Genomic DNA, 19,152 nt, shown 5'->3' with positions numbered 1-19,152 from the left:
TGATTTATAGTTGCTGTGTTTGGATAAGTTCAGCTCGATTGACTTATTAACTTGTAGCTTCATTTGTTGACCATTGTTCTCTCAATTCCCGCTTTTCTTTTTTATATTGCAAGACTACATAATAGAAAATCGTTATAACTGTATATACTTATTATTTATCAATGTTCCTCTTTAAGTTGTGTAATGTACTCTCTGTTGCTACGACACCTTTGCTTTAATGATATGAACCAAAGTCATGTTTACGCAAAGTACATATGACCATGGTATCTTGATCGTCAAAAAAGTAGGCTTTGGAAGGTGTTCATTTGATATGCGTGAAAGGAGAAATATAGCACAAAGCTGTTGTAGCGTCATACATGCACACAATCTTTGTTCATATATTCTTTCCTTAGAGTTTGATTTCATATATTATCCTCTATTTTCTTTGTTGTTCCTTTTATGTGCTCCGTTCTATTTTCTACAAAACAGATAGTGTTACGTGCTCGACAAACCACGAAGTGATTGTTCCGATGACACCAGTTTCCGCACTTCTCTATGTTCAAGCTCCCATATACCTGTGAATTATATTTCACCCCACACAATAATATTCGTCGGCAATGTCAAGACATGTGTCTTGTGGTCCTTGTCATTAATCTTGAGATCCTTAATCGTTTATAATAGACATTCTAAGAAACATAAGATGTTCATGGATACTGTTATTCACAATGTAAAGTTTTGTTTTGACGTAAAGATGTTCATGGATACTGTTATTCACAGAGTAAAGTTTTGTTTTGACGTAAGATGTTCATGGATACTGTTATTCACAATGTGAAGTTTTTTGGTTTGACGTAAAGATGTTCATGGATACTGTTATTCACAGAGTAAAGTTTTGTTTTGACGTAATATGTTCATGGATACTGTTATTCACAGTGTAAAGTTTTGTTTTGACGTAATATGTTCATGGATACTGTTATTCACAGTGTAAAGTTTTGTTTTGACGTAATATGTTCATGGATACTGTTATTCACAATGTGAAGTTTTTTGGTTTGACTGTTATTCACAGTGTAAAGTTTGGTTTTTTGACATAAGATATTACATGGATACTGTTATATCACAGTGTAAATTTTGTTTTTGACAATTCATGGATTTTTTTTTACTGTTATTCACAGTGTAAACGTATTGTTTTGACGTAAAAGATTTGATAATTCATGGAGTAACTGTTATCACAGCAGTTTTATTGTTTGTGACATAAGATATTCATGGATACTGTTTAAGTGTAAAGATAAGATGTTCATGGATACTGTTTATTCACAGTGTAAAGTTTTGGTTTTGACATAAGATGTTCATGGATACTGTTATTCCCAGTGTAAAGTTTGGTTTTGACGTAAAGATGTTCATGATTTACTGTTATTCACAATGTGAAGTTTTTTTGTTTGACGTAGAGATATGTTCAGTTTTTAATACCAGTCTTAAATTTTACCGTGTAGTATCTTCAGGACAGTATCATGTTATTTGGTGAAAGAATGTTCAGAGTTACTCAATGTAAGAATTTCGTAAGTTTGATGAAAGAATATCAGGTTATAAAGAATCAATGTTAAGAATATCATGGGTTAATGAAAGTTATTGTTTTGAATAAGATGTTGATGTAACTAATATCAGGTTAGTTTTGACAAAGAATATCGGTAAAGTTTTGTTTTAACGTAAGAATATACTGTTTGAGTGTTGTAATTGTTATTGACGTAGGGATGGGTAATATTACACAGGTAGTTTTTTGATTTGACGTAAGAATATCGTTGGAAGTTTTGTTTTGACATAAGAATATCGGTAACTGTTATTCACAATGTAAAGTTTTTTGTTTTTGACATAAGATGTTCATGCGATACTGTGATTTCACAGAATATCGTTTTTGTTTTGATGTAAGATGTTCATGGATACTGTAGTTGATGTAACGTAATATTCAGGGTTACTGTTTATTCAAAGTGTAAATTTTTGTTTTGACTTAAGTTAATCATGGATAATGTTATCTCACAAGTGTGAAAATTGTTTTGACATAAAGATACTCATGGTTAATTACCGGAGCGTTAATATATTTTGTTTTTGACGTAAGAATGATGACAGGGTTAATCAAAGAATAAAAGTTTTAGTTGATGTAAGATGATCAGGGTTAATGTTAAGAATATCGTTAGTTGATGTAAGAATATCAGGGTTAATCAAAGAATATCGGTTGGTTGATGAAAGAATAATCAGGGTTAATCAAAGAAAGTTCGGAAGTTGATGGAAATATCGGTTATTGACTGTGTAAAGTTTTGGTTTGAATAGAAGAATATCATGGATGATGTTATTCACAGCTGTAATGTTTAAGTTTTTGACTGTAAGTTGTGTCCTGGATACTGTTATATTCACAGTGTAATGTATTTGTTTTGAACATAAGATATCATGGATACAGGTATTCACAGTGTAAAGTTTTGTTTTGACCGTAAGATGTTCATGGTTACTGTTATTCAACAATGTAAGAGTTTTTGATTTGACGTAAGATGTTCATGGATACTGTTATTCACAGTGTAGAATTTTGTTTTGACATAAGAATATGTTCAATGGATTACTGTTATTCACAGAATAAAGTTTTTTTTGACTAATATGTTCAGGGATAATGAAGATTCACAGTTGTAAAGTTTTGTTTTGACAAATGTTCATGGAATATCTGTTATTCACAGTGTAAAGTTTGTTTTGACGTACGATGTTCATGGATGTTATCCGAAAGAATACACGGAGTTGATGAAAGATGTATCGGAGTGATGACGAATGATGTTCAGAATAGTTTTGTTTTGACGTAAGATGTTCTTGGATACTGTTATTCACAGTGTAAAGAATTGTTTTGCCTTAAGATGTTCATGGATACTGTTATTCTACAGTGTAAAGTTTTTTTTTTGACGTAAAGAAGTTCATGGTAAACTGTTATTCACAAGTATAGTTTTGTTTTGACTGTAAGATGTTCATGGATACTGTTTATTCCACAGTGTAAAGTTTTGTTTTTGACGTAAAGATGTTCATGGATAATGTTTATTCCCAGTGTGAAGTTTTGTTTTGACGTAATATGTTCATGGATACTGTTATTCACAGTGTAAAGTTTTGTTTTGACGTAATATGTTCATGGATACTGTTATTCACAGTGTAAAGTTTTGTTTTGACGTAAGATGTTCATGGATACTGTTATTCACAATGTGAAGTTTTTTGGTTTGACGTAGAGATGTTCATGGATACTGTATCGGAGTTGATGAAAAAATAATTGGAATTGATGAAAGAAAATCAGAGTTGATGAAAGAGTATCCGACTTAATGAATGAATGTTCGAGTTGATGAAAGAATATCGGAGTTGATGAAAGAATATCAGGGTTGATGAAAGTATATAGTTGTTGAAATAATATTAATTTATAGTGATGATGAAAGAATATTTATAGAACTGATTAAATAATGTAAGAGATGATGAAAGAAAGTTGGTGAAATAACCAAGAACAAGTCACTTACAAAAATAATTATATTAAAACACTTGTAAGATATGCACCAATGATATTTATTTACTTTTGTAAATCTTTATATGTTGTTATGTTTCATTAAATTGTATTAATTATACATCGCATATTTGTTATGCTTATTGTTCTTCAATAAACATAAACATTAACAGGGAACAAGCAAGACTTTGTTTATAGTATAGAAGCAGCCAATGTGGTTTTCTTTGATATGGAGTTGATATTGAGCTTTGTTGTAGTTTAGGTATGAAGAGTTAATTACGACATGTTAACAATGCGCTATATGGTATATGGATGTAATCGGATTTACTTGAGGTTCTCAGCCTAAGATAAGTTACACGTGTTCAACATCATGATACTGTTAAGCAACTTTTTTGGCCGCGACCTAATGTCGCGTTTTCATGCCTAAGGACATTCATTTCGCGATCTATACACCGGCTGTTCCAAGGATAATTAGCTTAATCATATGATTAGTGATTTTCTGAAAAAAAAATGTGATTAAATATTCGCTAAACTCAGCAAGTAGGCAAAGAAGGGAGTTTCTAAGATTGTCAAAAAAAGTAAAATACGTGTTACCACAAATTATTTTATATTGATTTGGAAAATGTCGATACATTGTGATTAGCCTAATTACCTTTTGAACAACTTGGCTCTGGGTTCTACTTTGCATCCATTTGATAGCATTTTCAAATCAATGTATTGGCGCGATTTTTTTCGACCGCTTAATTTAATCATAAACGAAAAAACATAGGACTACAATATGCAAATTTGCTGCTAATGTACAAACGAAAATACGTAGGACTACAGTATGCAAATTTGCTGCTAATGTACAAACGAAAATACGTAGGACTACAGTATGCAAATTAGCTGCTAATGTACAAACGAAAGTACGTAGGACTACAGTATGCAAATTAGCTGTTAATCTGTAAACGAAAATACGTAGGACTACAGTATGCAAATTAGCTGCTAATGCTGCTAATGTACAAACGAAAATACGTAGGTCTACAGTATACAGATTAGCTGCTAATATATACATCGAAAGATTGTTTACGTATACATATGTCGGCAGATAGTATTTCCCTTAACGTTATATTATCATAATAAAACACTTACAAATTGTTAACAGCGATAAGTAATAACTCGATCCACACATACAGGTGTGTATATTATGTATATCTACCTGTTAATGATCTGCTTATATACACGAACTGAGAGAAATCAATCAAAAAATGTTTTTTCAATCTGATGACAATATAAGTTACAAAGACATATTATATCTGTCAGTAACAAAGACATCCATATTTAATCTTCTATAAATAAAACGTCACACCTTAATCGTATATACACTGTCTCATTATCATACCTTTAACGGTACTAGAATCATATTACACTTTGTTGGTATGAGCATAATAAAGTAAATATAAATTCCATGCATACTTTTTGGTTTGTTTTAGTTTTACGTCCTATTAACAGCCAGGGTCATGTAAGGACGTGCCAGGTTTGTTGGTGGAGGAAAGCCGGAGTACCCGGAGAAAAAACCACCGGCCAGCGGTCAGTACCTGGAAACTGCCCCACATGGGATTCGAACCCGCATCCCAGAGGTGGAGGGCTTGTGGTAATATGTCGGGACATCTTAACCACTCGGCCACCGCGGCATGCATACTGTCCATTCTATGAACATAATAAAGTAAATACATGTATACATTTCATGCATACAGTCTATTCTATGAACATAATAAAGTAAATACACGTATACATGTTAAACATACAGTCTATTCTATGAACGTAATAAAGTAAATACATGTACACATTCCATGCATGCAGTCTATTCTATGAACATAATAAAGTAAATACATGTATACATTCCATGCATACTGTCTATTCTATGAACATAATACAGTAAATACATGTACACATTTCATGCATACTGTCTATTCTATGAACATAATAAAGTAAATACATGTACACATTTCATGCATACTGTCTATTCTATGAACATAATAAAGTAAATACATGTATACATTTCATGCATACTGTCTATTCTATGAACATAATAAAGTAAATACATGTATACATTTCATGCATACAGTCTATTCTATGAACACAATAAAGTAAATACATGTATACATTCCAAGCATACTGTCTATTCTATGAACATAATAAAGTAAATACATGTATACATTTCATGCATACAGTCTATTCTATGAACATAATAAAGTAAACACATGTACACATTCCATGCATACTGTCTATTCTATGAACATAATAAAGTAAATACATGTACACATTTCATGCATACAGTCTATTTCTTATGAACAATTATTAAAGTAAAATAATGTATACATTTCATGCATACTGTCTATTATATGAACATAATTCAATAAATACTTGTATACATTTCATGCATACAGGTCTATTTCTATGAAACACCAATAAAGTAAATTCATGTATTAACATTCAATGCATACTGTCTTTTCTATGAACATTAACCAAAGTAAATTCCTGTATACATATCATGCATTACAGTCTTTTCTCAATGAAACATTAATAAAGTGAAAATACATGTTTAATAATTTCACGCATACTGTATATTTTATGAACATAATACAGTAAATACATGTACACATTTCATGATACAGTCTATTCTATGAACATAAATATCAAGTATATATGTTAGGATACATTCCTTGCATACTGTCTTTTATAAAATTTTTTTTTTTTTTTTTTATATGAACATAATACAGTAAATTACTTTGTACATTCCATTTCATGCATACAGTCTTTTCTTTGAACTCACATTAAGTAATTACATGTACAAAATCCAAGCATACTAGTCTACTTCTGATGAACGATAATGACAGTAAAATACAATGGTATACATTTCCATGCATACAGTCTATGCTATGAATGCAACAATAAAGTTAATACTGTATACATTTCATTGCAATACAGTCTATTCTATGAAACACAATACAGTAAATTACTTGGTATACATTGCCATGCAAAACTGTCTTTATTCTAAGAACAGCCGAATAAGTAAATACATGTATTTTTTTTCATTGCATGATACTGTCTATTTATGACATAATACAATAAATACCTGTACACATTTCATCGCATTACAGTCTATTCTATGAACATAATAAGTAAATACACTTGTATACATTGCCAAAGCATACAGGTCTATTCTATGAACATAATAAGTTTAAATCATGTATACTTCAAGCATACTGTACTATTCCTATGAACTTAATACCAATAAAATTTCATGTACACATTGGGGGGCATTTTTTTTTTTTTTGTCATACTGTCTATTCTATGAACATAGTACAATGAAATACATGTACACAATTTCATGCATACAGTCTATTCTATGAACACAATTAAGAGTAAATACCTTGTATACATTTCATGCTACAGTCTATTACTATGATCACAATAAAGTAATACTTGTGTACATGTCATGCCATTTACTGTCTATTCTATGAAACATAATACATTAATAACATGTACACAATTGCATTGCATACTGTCTATTCTATGAAACATAGTAAAGTAAATACTGTAATCACTTTCATGGCATACCGTCTATTCTCATGAACATAATAAAGTAATTACTTGTATTAACATTTCATGCATTACTGTCTATTCTATGAAACACGTAATAAAGTAAATACATGTATACATTGCATGCATACTCTCTATTCCATTTGAACACATTAAACAAAGTAAACACATGTATACATTTTCAAGCATAATACCAGTAAATACTTGTTACACCAATTTTCATGCAATGAACATAACACAATTAAATACTGTATACATTGCATGCATACTAGTCTATTCTAATTGAACATAAATACAAGTAAATACATGTAACATTTCATGCATACAGTTATTCTATGATCACCAATAAAGTAAATACTTTGTATACATTTCATGCATACTGTCTATTCTATGAACGTAATTAAAGTAAATACATGTATACATTTCATGCAGTCTGTCTATTCTTTGAACATAATAAAGTCAGTAAACTACATGTACACATTTCATGCATACAGTCTATTCTATGAACATAATAAATAAATACATGTACACATTTCATGCATACAGTTTATCTATGAAATAGTAACAAATTTAAAAATAAATACATGTACACATTTCATGCATACTGTCTATGAACATTAATACAGTATACTTGTTTACATCCTTGCATGCTACAGTATATTCTATAAACAATAAAGTAAATACATGTACACATTCCATGCATACTGTCTATTCTTATGAACATAATAAAGTAAATACATGTATACATTTCATGCATTACAGTCTATTCTATGAACATAATACAATAAATACATGTACCACATTTCTCATGCATACAGTCTATTCTATGGAACATAATAAAGTAAATACATGTATACATTTCATGCATACAGTCTATTCTATGAACATAATAAAGTAAATACTTGTATACATTTCATGCATACTGTCTATTCTATGAACATAATAAAGTAAATACATGTATACATTCCATGCATACTGTCTATTCTATGAACATAATAAAGTAAATACATGTATGACATTTCATGCATACTGTCTATTCTATGAAACATAATAAAGTAAAATACATGTATACATTTTCAAGCATACAGTCTATTCTATGAACTATATTATAAGTAAATACATGTACACATTTCATGCCATTACTGTCTATTCTATGAAATAATGAAATACATAAATAATGTATGCATTCATACATGCATAATAATTTTGTATACATTTAGCATACAGTCTATTCTATGAACATGAATAAAGTAAATACATGTATACATTTCATGCATACTTCTATTCTGAATGAACATCATAATAAGTAAATACATGTATACATTTCATGCATACTGTCTATTCTATGAACATAATAAAGTAAATATTATACGTTCATGACATTACTGTATTTATCATGAACATATAAAGTAATTTATTGTTTACAAGCATATGTAGTCTATTATATGAACATAACAAAGTACGCCCCTATACATGTATATCATTCATGCTTACTGTTTCTAGGAGGTGAATAAATCCTTTTTAATTAGATTACGTACAGAGTAGTTAAATATCAATTTTGTGTTGTCTTCTACGTTACACTATGTCTATAACGTAGTGTATAAATGGTGATCGGTATTGTAATCAGATTGTCTATATATTGTATAAAACACACTAGTACGTTTACCACCATTATTCATTACGCACTCTTTCATCAAATCATCTCGCATGTTAAGGATGATCGTAATTAACTTACAAGCCGATAATTCAATTATATATTTAATCAATCTAATTTGAAATAAAAAAAAAACGTTTGCATATTCGAAGATGTACAATGCAAAATTGGGTAATTGTCATCGAAAAACGTGACGACAAAAAGCCTTATCATATAACACACCACCTTATTAAGAGTACAACTTTTCACTTCAAGGGATTATCACTGAAAATAGCAATAAAACTGATAGGTTAAAAGTTTAGATAAATTTAGTTCTGATTGATACAGATAAGCGATTTATAATAATCGGTAACTACCATCTTTACGACCACAAACATATAAGTTCATGACCCTTATCGAAACATAAATCATGGTTCATATTAATATCTGTACCGTTAATGACAGTGTACCGTAAGGTATTTGTTTTACATTGAGGATGAAGGTCGACCTCCTTCAGTGCACCTTGAAGTAAAACTTTGCTGTGACTTTAAGACTCTAAAGCAAAAAACATCATAAGTTTTTAAAGATACGTCGATTTTTATTTATATTTGAACTCCTTATAAAGAAGCATAACAATAGAGCAAGCACTATACCACCTGATTTACATCAGAGCTGTATCACCTGTTGTCCACGTCGGCACATGTTTACGCAGTAAGAGGATTTACTCCACTCGATAATTGTTCAGATCTTGTTCTCAACATATCCTTAATCAATAATAAACTTGAAAAATACAATAGATCAAACGTCTGGAAGAACTAATTCCGATGTAAGTTGTTCATTGGAAATATAAGGGAACAAGACCAGGAATAAGCGTCCCCTGAAACGTTGGAGACAAACGTCACACCAATTTATCATATTATAGCTATGCGAGATAAACTAAAATAAAACCGTCAAATCATTAAAACTAAACAGGATGTCAATAAATCAAAGCATGATACCGAGAGTAAAAATCACAATAGGGAATTCTGTAGTAACGAAAATGGCCGATACAGGTTGAGAATAAGAGAGACAATACAATACTTTTGTATACACCGCTATCTGGACCTTGATCTGAAGTCCGTGTAACTCGATTTAGTCTGATATATTATTTTATTTTTATTTTTTGAGACCAAAGTCCCTCGAGGAACAAGCTGGTCGATTAACTAATAAGTCCTATATGTTAGATGTGACAGCGCCGATACACAATGATACACTATGTCACTTTGTATCCCGGGGTAAGTCAATGTATCATCAACAAAGATTCTCATAATCAAAATAATAAAATATGTGCGGTTTGGTCACGTGATCGTGCCTTTTATTGAACAGAACCCTAATATGTTATTTACTTTAGAACACGGTATGAGAAGGATGCAGTACGTGTTATAAATTCAAAAACATGAATATTAAAAGAGAAAGAATAACTAAATGCTATTGTATTATGATATATTATTTATTTTAGAACACAGTATGAGAAGAATGTAATACGTGTTATAAACTCAGAAACATGAATAGCAAAAGGGAAAAGAATAACAAAATATCATTATATTATAATATATTATGTATTTTAGAACACAGTATGAGAAGGATGCAAAAAGTGTTATAAATTCAAAAACATGAATAGAAAAAGGGAAAAGAATAACTAAATACTATTGTATTATGATATATTATTTTTTTTGTAACACGGTATGAGAAGGATGCAATACGTGTTATTAACTTAAAATAATAATAATAATAATAATAGAAAAAGGGAAAAGAATTACAAAATATTAGGGCACTTTTGAATTTATTGTATGTTGTTGCCTATATGATTTAATTAATGTTTAAATACATTTTCGCATTCAATTTTGCCATTGATTTCACCATTTCTGCCCATAAGTTAATATCTTTAAAAATGTTCGACCGCTGACAAAAGGTATTATATATCTTTAAAAAACAGGAGCTGAATAATTTTCTTCAGTTACAAAAGTTATTTACTTTACACCATTACCAGCATTGAAAAGTTTGAGCTCCTAATTTTACTTAAAGATGAAAATATTAAAAATAAATTCATTGCGCCCCGAAAAACCCCTTAGCACTATGTTATTTTATTATTTTATATTACTTTATGTGATAATTACACACATATAAACACGATTATAACCAATTATTGTTCCAATGATGAGTATAGTTTATGCTCTGTCGGCGATGGATCATCTTTAATGGAATTTCAATGATAAATGCGATGTGTTTCATTTGTTAAGTGTATTTAGAGAGTAACTTTCCTTCAGGAAGATTTCGATGGTCTCTTATATCAGATCACTTTCAGCAAACAAGATATGACATTCTAAAACAAAGGTTACGGTCATTGTTTTCTCGGTTTTACAACACACTTCACAAATAACAACATTCAATGTATAATTGTAAGAAACATTTTCATTGGCTTAAACGATTATGTTATCAACCCAAAACGTAACAATATGACGTCGCAATTTATAAAGATACATTTGATTGGTTAAAACAGCAGAAAACAAAAGAGTCCATCAACAAAAGTTTAATTAAGGTAAAAAGATTGAAATATGTATCCTTAACATAAAAAATGTATTATAAAATAGTATAAAATGATATGATTACGCACAGAGACTAAGGACAGGATAGAGAGTTGTATAACGTGAGAAACTGTACCACGACAAAACAGGGTCTACAATAAGGTAATGATTTCATCATGTTACATTACTTTCCTTGTTGATATATTGGCCATCTATTGTGGTCGATAAGGTATTGTTATCCAATCTAGTGAACTTGACCATGTGAAAAATGCCTCGTTCGCATTCTACACCGGTTTTATTTGGCTTGAAAGTTGACCAATTAAGCTAATATCCTTATTTTTCATTTTTTCTAGAGAAAAACACTTTCCCGAAGTTTGGTTTTTGATAATTTTTCAGATCTGTATAAAAAAAACTATGAAAAAACGAATTGATTTGGGGGTGAAAATCTGATTTTAATCGACTATTGATTTTTGATCGAACATTGATAATTATTTTGGGGGTAAAAATCTAATTTTACTCGACTATTGATTATTGATCGAACATTGATAATTATTTTCTGAATTACCAGTGCCATAAGCATGTATTCTGAAACATTCTATAAGCATACACACACACATATCATAACAATTTCGAGAATAATATTTTTCCCTGCTCAATATATAAAATGAATTATCTTGACTTGTATTTCACAATTATTTTTACAATATTGTTATGCTTAATTGATTGCTCTCACAAACGACAAATCATACACATTTTAATAATGTATTTTAATGAGATGTAAAGAAGGCATAAAGTCGATCCTGACTCCCTTTCATGTATTGATTAATGATAGTAATTAACTTACTTACGGTCATTTACATAAATTTAGACTCTAATATCATCCAATACTATCCTAGGTATAACTTTAATTCTAATTATGATTAAATGACACAATTCAAACTCAACGGACAGGAAACTGAACAACAGTAGCAGGATCATGAAACAATGTTAGACTTAAGTTTAGACTTAGCCAATCAGAAATGACGTAACATTTTATAACATCATCTTTGATTGGCTAGGACAGCTTTGGAGATTGTTTCATGATCCTGAGCCCTGGTGACACCATTAGAGCTGATTATAATATAATGCTTCATCAGAAAGTCAAATGTCATTATACGTACTTCATCTGTCATTGGGCCGATCGGTGACTTAATGTAAAACAGCTGTGTAGGCTGCCCTTGTTGTTAGTGTGTTTCTATACGTGACTTGCCTGAGGCCCGGCTGTCTAAACATCGTCTCCCTGACTCTAATGAACGAGCTCTGACACCAGGCAATGTCGTCTGCTTTTAAGATACCATGATAATCTTCGAATTAATTACAGTAATGGACGTGGCAGCGTGAAAAAGTGGTATTAAGTATTTCTATGAAGGAACGACTTATTTGAATTTTACAATGACGAAGATTTACTTTATATTGCTGATTACGATAGCTGCGTGTGGTAAGTCTGATCAGAGTTAGTTCATTATCTTTATCTTCAGGAATGTTTGGAGAAGGGTGTTCATCATTGTATTCTTATATGTTTAAGCATATTTCCGCTAGTGTATCTTCAGATGAATCTTCTTATTTTGAAACATATTTTCTCTGAAATCTTTCTGTGTTGAAACACATTTTTGTATATCTGAATTTTCTCAGAAAAAAAAATTCTATGTTGAAACACATTTGGTATCTCTTCCTTCCATAAATACCACTAGCTAAGTTCTGACCCTGAATAGTTTATGAATCAAACAAGCTGTATGAATTATATGTAAGTTATGTATTTTTGTAGTTGATAAAGTGGTTATAATTTTTCTAACTACTTTGTATGGAAGCCTTAAATATGTATAGCGAGTATCAATTTACAACATCCTATATGACTGCAAGACGAGGTATATCAATATGGAAATTTTAGCTACAGTCAAATTAATTACAAACCTGGGATAAATTTATACATAACTGTCATAAGATATGCACGATTTTGATGACAAGCGTCACTTATACAACATTATACATTAGAATGCCAAAAATTAAGGTATCATCTGCGTAACAGTTAGTGATAGTTTACATTCCTATGTATCACTTTCAATTAATAGATCTGATTTTGGACAAAATATGCGAAAAAGGTACAATTTTAGGAAAAACTGCAACAGACACAAGTGTCTATAGCAGGTATTACCAGCGTTTGTTTGACTTCATTTTACAAAAACTTACACGTTTGAGTCAAGTGTGACCTTTATGACGGTTGTAAATTATATCAAAGACGTATGGCCTATATGGAAGTGTCCTAATGTATACCAATTCCCCTATTCAATGCTATAATGGCATCTGTGCATAGTGGGAATACTGGTTTGTAAAGAAAATATAATATATTGAATGTATGATTTTGAGTCTGTTTCCCTCCAAATTCAGAGCTTGTACATTTTTCTCTCGAATTTAGTCTTCTGTTCGTGTCCTGTATTCCTAAAAAGTACTAGGTTGGCATTCTTCAACGCGGGTAATATCTGATATAGGCACTGGTAGTAAACAATATGGCATGGAGACAGAAATATGTTTCTAACTCGCTGAACTTTTTCGCATATTTTTCCCAAAACAACAAGCTATACAACAAATTATGAGCCAACGGATATACCTAAAGTTTGCCATGATGTATAAACACTATTTTCTCAACTTAGATCTGTTCAACTGCACACAAGAAGTGATTTATAAACATATCGATATCACTTGATTATATGTAAATGTGGTGTTGGTTTGTTATTGTATTATCTACCCTTTGTCCTAAAGCCGGATACTAGTCTCATGTCAGTGAGACATTGGGGACTATAGTGATAGTCTCCATCTTTCTTGTCTTGTCTCTCTGTCTTTTGTGTCTTATGAGGAAACATAGCATGGAAATAATTTTTGGATTTTGTTTCTAAAACTACAGTATTTTGGGAAACATTGGTTTCCATACCATAATTAAGATAAGGTTAGGTTAATGTCGATGTGATAGCATGAGGACGGGCATGTATTGCTTCAGCAGTACTCTCAGGATACTTGTAAGAATGTTTTTTTCGAGATTTTGCTAATGACGTATTGGTCAATTTATAAACCTATGTATATTCACATGATCTCCATGACAACCAAAATTTCGGTATAAGAAAAACCGTATGCCCATCTACACCTGGACCACAGCATTGATGTGAACTCGTACTGAAATTGACATGTGCGTGCATGCTTTCCTTTGCCCAAATGTTTGGATAGAATTTTTAAGCATAATTTTTGTAAATATGGGATAATTGTGATTGTTTTGTTAAGTTCATTTAATAAGGGAAAATAACTCTACAAACTTTTGATGTTGTTCCAGCTGCAATGCCGTACTATTTTGAGGATACGTCGCCCTGTTGTAAAATTGGAAACTGGGATTCCTGCTTCTGTAGGGAACCAAAACTGGCAGGCATTTGTATAGACAAGAAATGTCACGGCTGTAAAATGGGATGTTCGGTAGGTATATGTGTAGACAGGATATGTCACGGCTGTAAACGGGGATGAAGGTACATGTGTAGACATGGGTATTTTTCAACCTCGCCTGATTCCGATTGGATTTCAACTTTGGACTACTTTTTAAAGCGTATTTTTGCAATATAAACAATGGAGTATTGATTCTGTATTTTGGGTACTATATTTTTAGGCGGAAAGATATTATGATGCGCACAAATCCCTAATTGTATCCAGAAACAACTGATAACAACGGTATATAAGTTATGGGATAGACAAGTTCACAAAAGCCATCATGTTTATCAAATTAATCAAGATAAATCTAGTGTCTTTTCAAAATTTTCAAATTAACTAACCTGAGTTTGATAATCATGATAAATAGTATTCAAATGTTCTGGAATCTCTATATATCATATATAACTCATTCATCAAATTACTTGATGATTTGGTATTATCCCAAAGCTCATAACAACACAGAAAATAAATATTGAAATATTATTGATGAGAATAAAATCAAATACATAATAATTGTAGGCCTGACAACTCTAAAAACACTTTATATTTTAAAACACGGAAAACAATTGCTGAATGGGATATTTTTGACAGATATGTAACTTAAATCAACTTAAAAATATTAGAAATTTCCTTAAATGAATTCAAATCTGTTTATTTATGGCTTGACATTTATTGATAAAATCAAATTTAGGAGGTGTACCATTTTGGGTAATCAAACCTGCTGAAACACAGGGCCTGGACCGGGCATGCTTCAAAGCTCTTTATTTATAAATATATGCACTTCTGATAAGTAAATAAATTACGAAATTAAAATCTATTTGTGGAATGTTAAAAAGAAAAATCTGGATTCAAGTACACGTAAGAAAATCTAAACAATTTTCTTCAAAAAGAGTACCAATTTGTGTAGCGCCACGTTATATCTATTACTAGCTCAAGTACCCTGGTTCACAAAACACGTCGATTCTAGGAAGGAAGTACTTATCTTATCCAATATCAAAATCGATAGATTACGGATACATGTTGTCATCTCACTTGTGCTGTATTCAAAATAATGACAGACTATGTACTGGTGTATTAATTGCTATGATCCTCACTGCTATAGTCCAAATAATGAGAGACTATATACTGGTGTATTAATCGACACATTCCTTCTTTTTCAGATAAAGCCAAAGAGGAATTGAAAATCTAAAAAGGAAATAAAAGTGCGTGCACGGTTAAAGATACTTAGAAGCCAAAGACAGTGAAGTTATATGTGGTCCAGCATACTGCCACCTACCACTTGTACTGATACAGTGACAACATGGCAGGCTGTGCGCTTATTGGAAACAAACAAGCACATAGAAAGAATATTCATGTTCTTAATCAAGTCAACGTGATTCTGTGGAATTTACCTTTGATCATGCAAAGTTGACTAGAAACAGTACTGAAGCCAACGTTACGGAAGTAAACTTTCTATAACTTAAGGTGAAACTTATTGACTTATTGTTACTAAGTATTTCACGATATATATAATGAAATATCTGAAACAGAACGCAGGAACTGAAGTGTTGTCTAACAATTATTTTGTGTTATAAGGAATATATTCCTCATGTTGCATTAAATAACTTCGTTCAAATTTCCAATTTATATCAGAAAGTCGATTGCAATTATGTGCATTACTCAGCATGAATCTGATTGATCTATCTGAATTACATATGATATCTATATTCTAGCCTACTTAATATAAAATGCAGAATTTGATGTCATCACAATTGGGCTATTGTCACTAGACGCCAGGCTGACCCTGAATAAATGTAAGTATTGAATTTAGGAGTACAATGTAACGTCCGGTTTGATTGAATGAATTTGATGAATATTGGATATGTTCTACGAAATGAAGCTACATCATAGTTTGTCTATAGACAATTTCTCCAGGGGATGAAATGATCAGAATTAAGGATCTCCTTGGGACTGGTGAGACAATATGGTTTCACCGATTCATGTCATCCTCTAATGAATTACCTGGTATTATCACTCTGAATGATGTACAATGATGCAGCTGTGACCGGTGTCTAATGTTAGCGGACCAGGGCCCCTCTCCAGAAAATTTTCTCAATGTGTAATAGTGCTGTCATACTACCAATGGTTTGAATGAAATCAATGATAATACTAATAAAAACGGATATATTGTTACAAGGATTTTAAATGTTATCTGTAACAATGTCATCGAACCCAAGTGACTCAGACAATATTATGAAGCCAGTTTAATTTGTTGATACACAAGGTGTAATGTGTGAGGGGATTCAATTCCACTTTCCACAGGAGCATAAAAAAGGTTTTTTGCAAAGCCTATTTTGCACGTATCCCTGTATTCCACAAAAAAGTACCGAAATATGATTTTGATTATGACTTTAAATAATGGAATGAGGATACCTAATTATCATAGTTCTAAATATATTATACAATACAGTAAATATATTGATGTATATTTTTCGTTTGTTTCAATACATGTTATATTTATAACACGATATTATTTCTCCTTTTGTCTTTCTGTTTCAAACTTCGATGAATATCAAAAACGGAATGTAAAACCAAGAGTCACAAGGAGTAGCATAATCGCCGTACCTCTGTTGGCATGGAAACTCTAAATATGATTTAGATATAGGTTACTCAATTGTTGACTTTTGGACATTGAAATTATCAATGTATGTAATATGAAAAGACACACCAACAAAACAAAAACACGGTCTTTAGGGGGTTGTGTGACACTATGAGAAAATAGGAATTCGAACTTCTAGTTGAAATGAACTTTAGTTAGATAATATGCAAATGAGATTAAATAAATTTTTATCGGTATTAAGGCAATAATCAGTATACACATTAGTATCTATTCCCGAAATCAATTACACAGACACTAATTTCTAAAGGAACATATACCTAAAATTAAACATCATCCTAAATATAGTAACATATACCCAGAATAGAACACCATCCTAAATATAGTAACATATACCCAGAATAGAACGCCATCCTAAATATAGTGACATGTACCCAAAAAACAACACCATCCTAAATATGGTGACATGTACCCAAAATACAACACCATCCGAAATACAAGAACATGTACCCAGAATACAACACCTTCCTAAATACAGTAACATGTACCCAAAATTAACACCATCCGAAATACAGGAACATGTGCCCAAAATACAACACCTTCATAAATACAGTAACCCAGAATGGATCACCTTCCTAAATACAGTTACATGTACCCAGAATACAACACTATCCTAAAAACAGTAACATGAACTAAGAATACAACACCTTCCTAAATACAGTAACATGTACCCAAAGTACAACACCATCCTAAATGTAGTAACACGTACCCAAAATACAAGTATAGTAAGTTTGCATAAAAATTCAGATGTAATACTGATAATTCGTTTTCAAAACAACCGTTTATTGTTTATTGTGATCTAATTCAGATCTGTTAAAAAGAGAAAATAAAGAAATGTATTTCATTCAACTTATGAAGCCTGTGCTAAATTCAGAACGGGACAAAGGAACTTCACATTAGTTTTATTTTGTCCTCATGTTTTTGTTAGTTTCTTCCAGAACCATTCACAATATCTTTATGTACCATGTTATGACGTAATCTTATGACGTCATTGTAACTAAAAGGATTCAAACCCCTGAAGACCGGCATGAGTCGCGAAAGCGTTAGGGCGGAAGAAAATGTTATATAGTTGTGTTTTCTTTTTATGTGTACATATATATACATAAAATTCATGCCAGATAAAGAATCAATAAGAAAAAATGCACTGAAGCTGAAGTCAAAGATTTCATCGGCATGGAAAACGCAGTTGAATGAAAGAAAGCAAGCATACTGGAATTACCTGAAAAACATAAATACAGCAGCGTTCTACAGTGCTTGGTTGGGACAGCAAAATCCAGCAATACCAAGAAAATTCAGACCCAAGAGTATTCCTCAGGAAGAAAATGAAGACAGAGAAATCAGAATCAGTACTGCGATATGCCGAACAGAAGCTGAAATCAAACTCATGACAAACAAGGCGAATAGATTTAATGAAAAAGTGCTTGAGTTCGATGAAAACATTAGGAACGTGATCAAATTAACAAGCGAAAAGGGACATTTTCAGTCGCAGGTTGCAGAATTAGTTATCTCAAAATGGGAGACAGAATGCGCCTCCGAGGAACACCATTCCGCAAATATATGGAACAAAAAGAAAGATTGGTACAATGAATATGTGGACAACTACGGGACTAATTTGGTGTCGAGCAAAGAAACGACACCTTCGCGTCAACAACAACAAAAGGATCAGAAACTACGTAGAATGACTGAAAAAAGATAGACTAGATACAACAGCAGAACCGGAAAG

At 31.4% G+C, this 19,152-nt stretch overlaps 1 long non-coding RNA gene across 1 annotated transcript; it reads left to right on the top strand.

Moving 5' to 3' along the window:
* The first annotated feature begins 12,530 nt into the window (after positions 1-12,530).
* Positions 12,531-16,948, top strand: LOC138330940 (uncharacterized). The gene is made up of 3 exons (XR_011209627.1): positions 12,531-12,746; positions 14,628-14,764; positions 15,934-16,948. It is a non-coding gene; the product is annotated as an uncharacterized lncRNA (long non-coding RNA).
* Positions 16,949-19,152: the final 2,204 nt, after the last annotated feature.

This window comes from Argopecten irradians, chromosome 9 (assembly GCF_041381155.1).
Source record: "Argopecten irradians isolate NY chromosome 9, Ai_NY, whole genome shotgun sequence".
In the NCBI taxonomy this organism is placed as follows: domain Eukaryota; kingdom Metazoa; phylum Mollusca; class Bivalvia; order Pectinida; family Pectinidae; genus Argopecten; species Argopecten irradians.
This window is presented reverse-complemented; position numbering and strand designations above follow the sequence as displayed.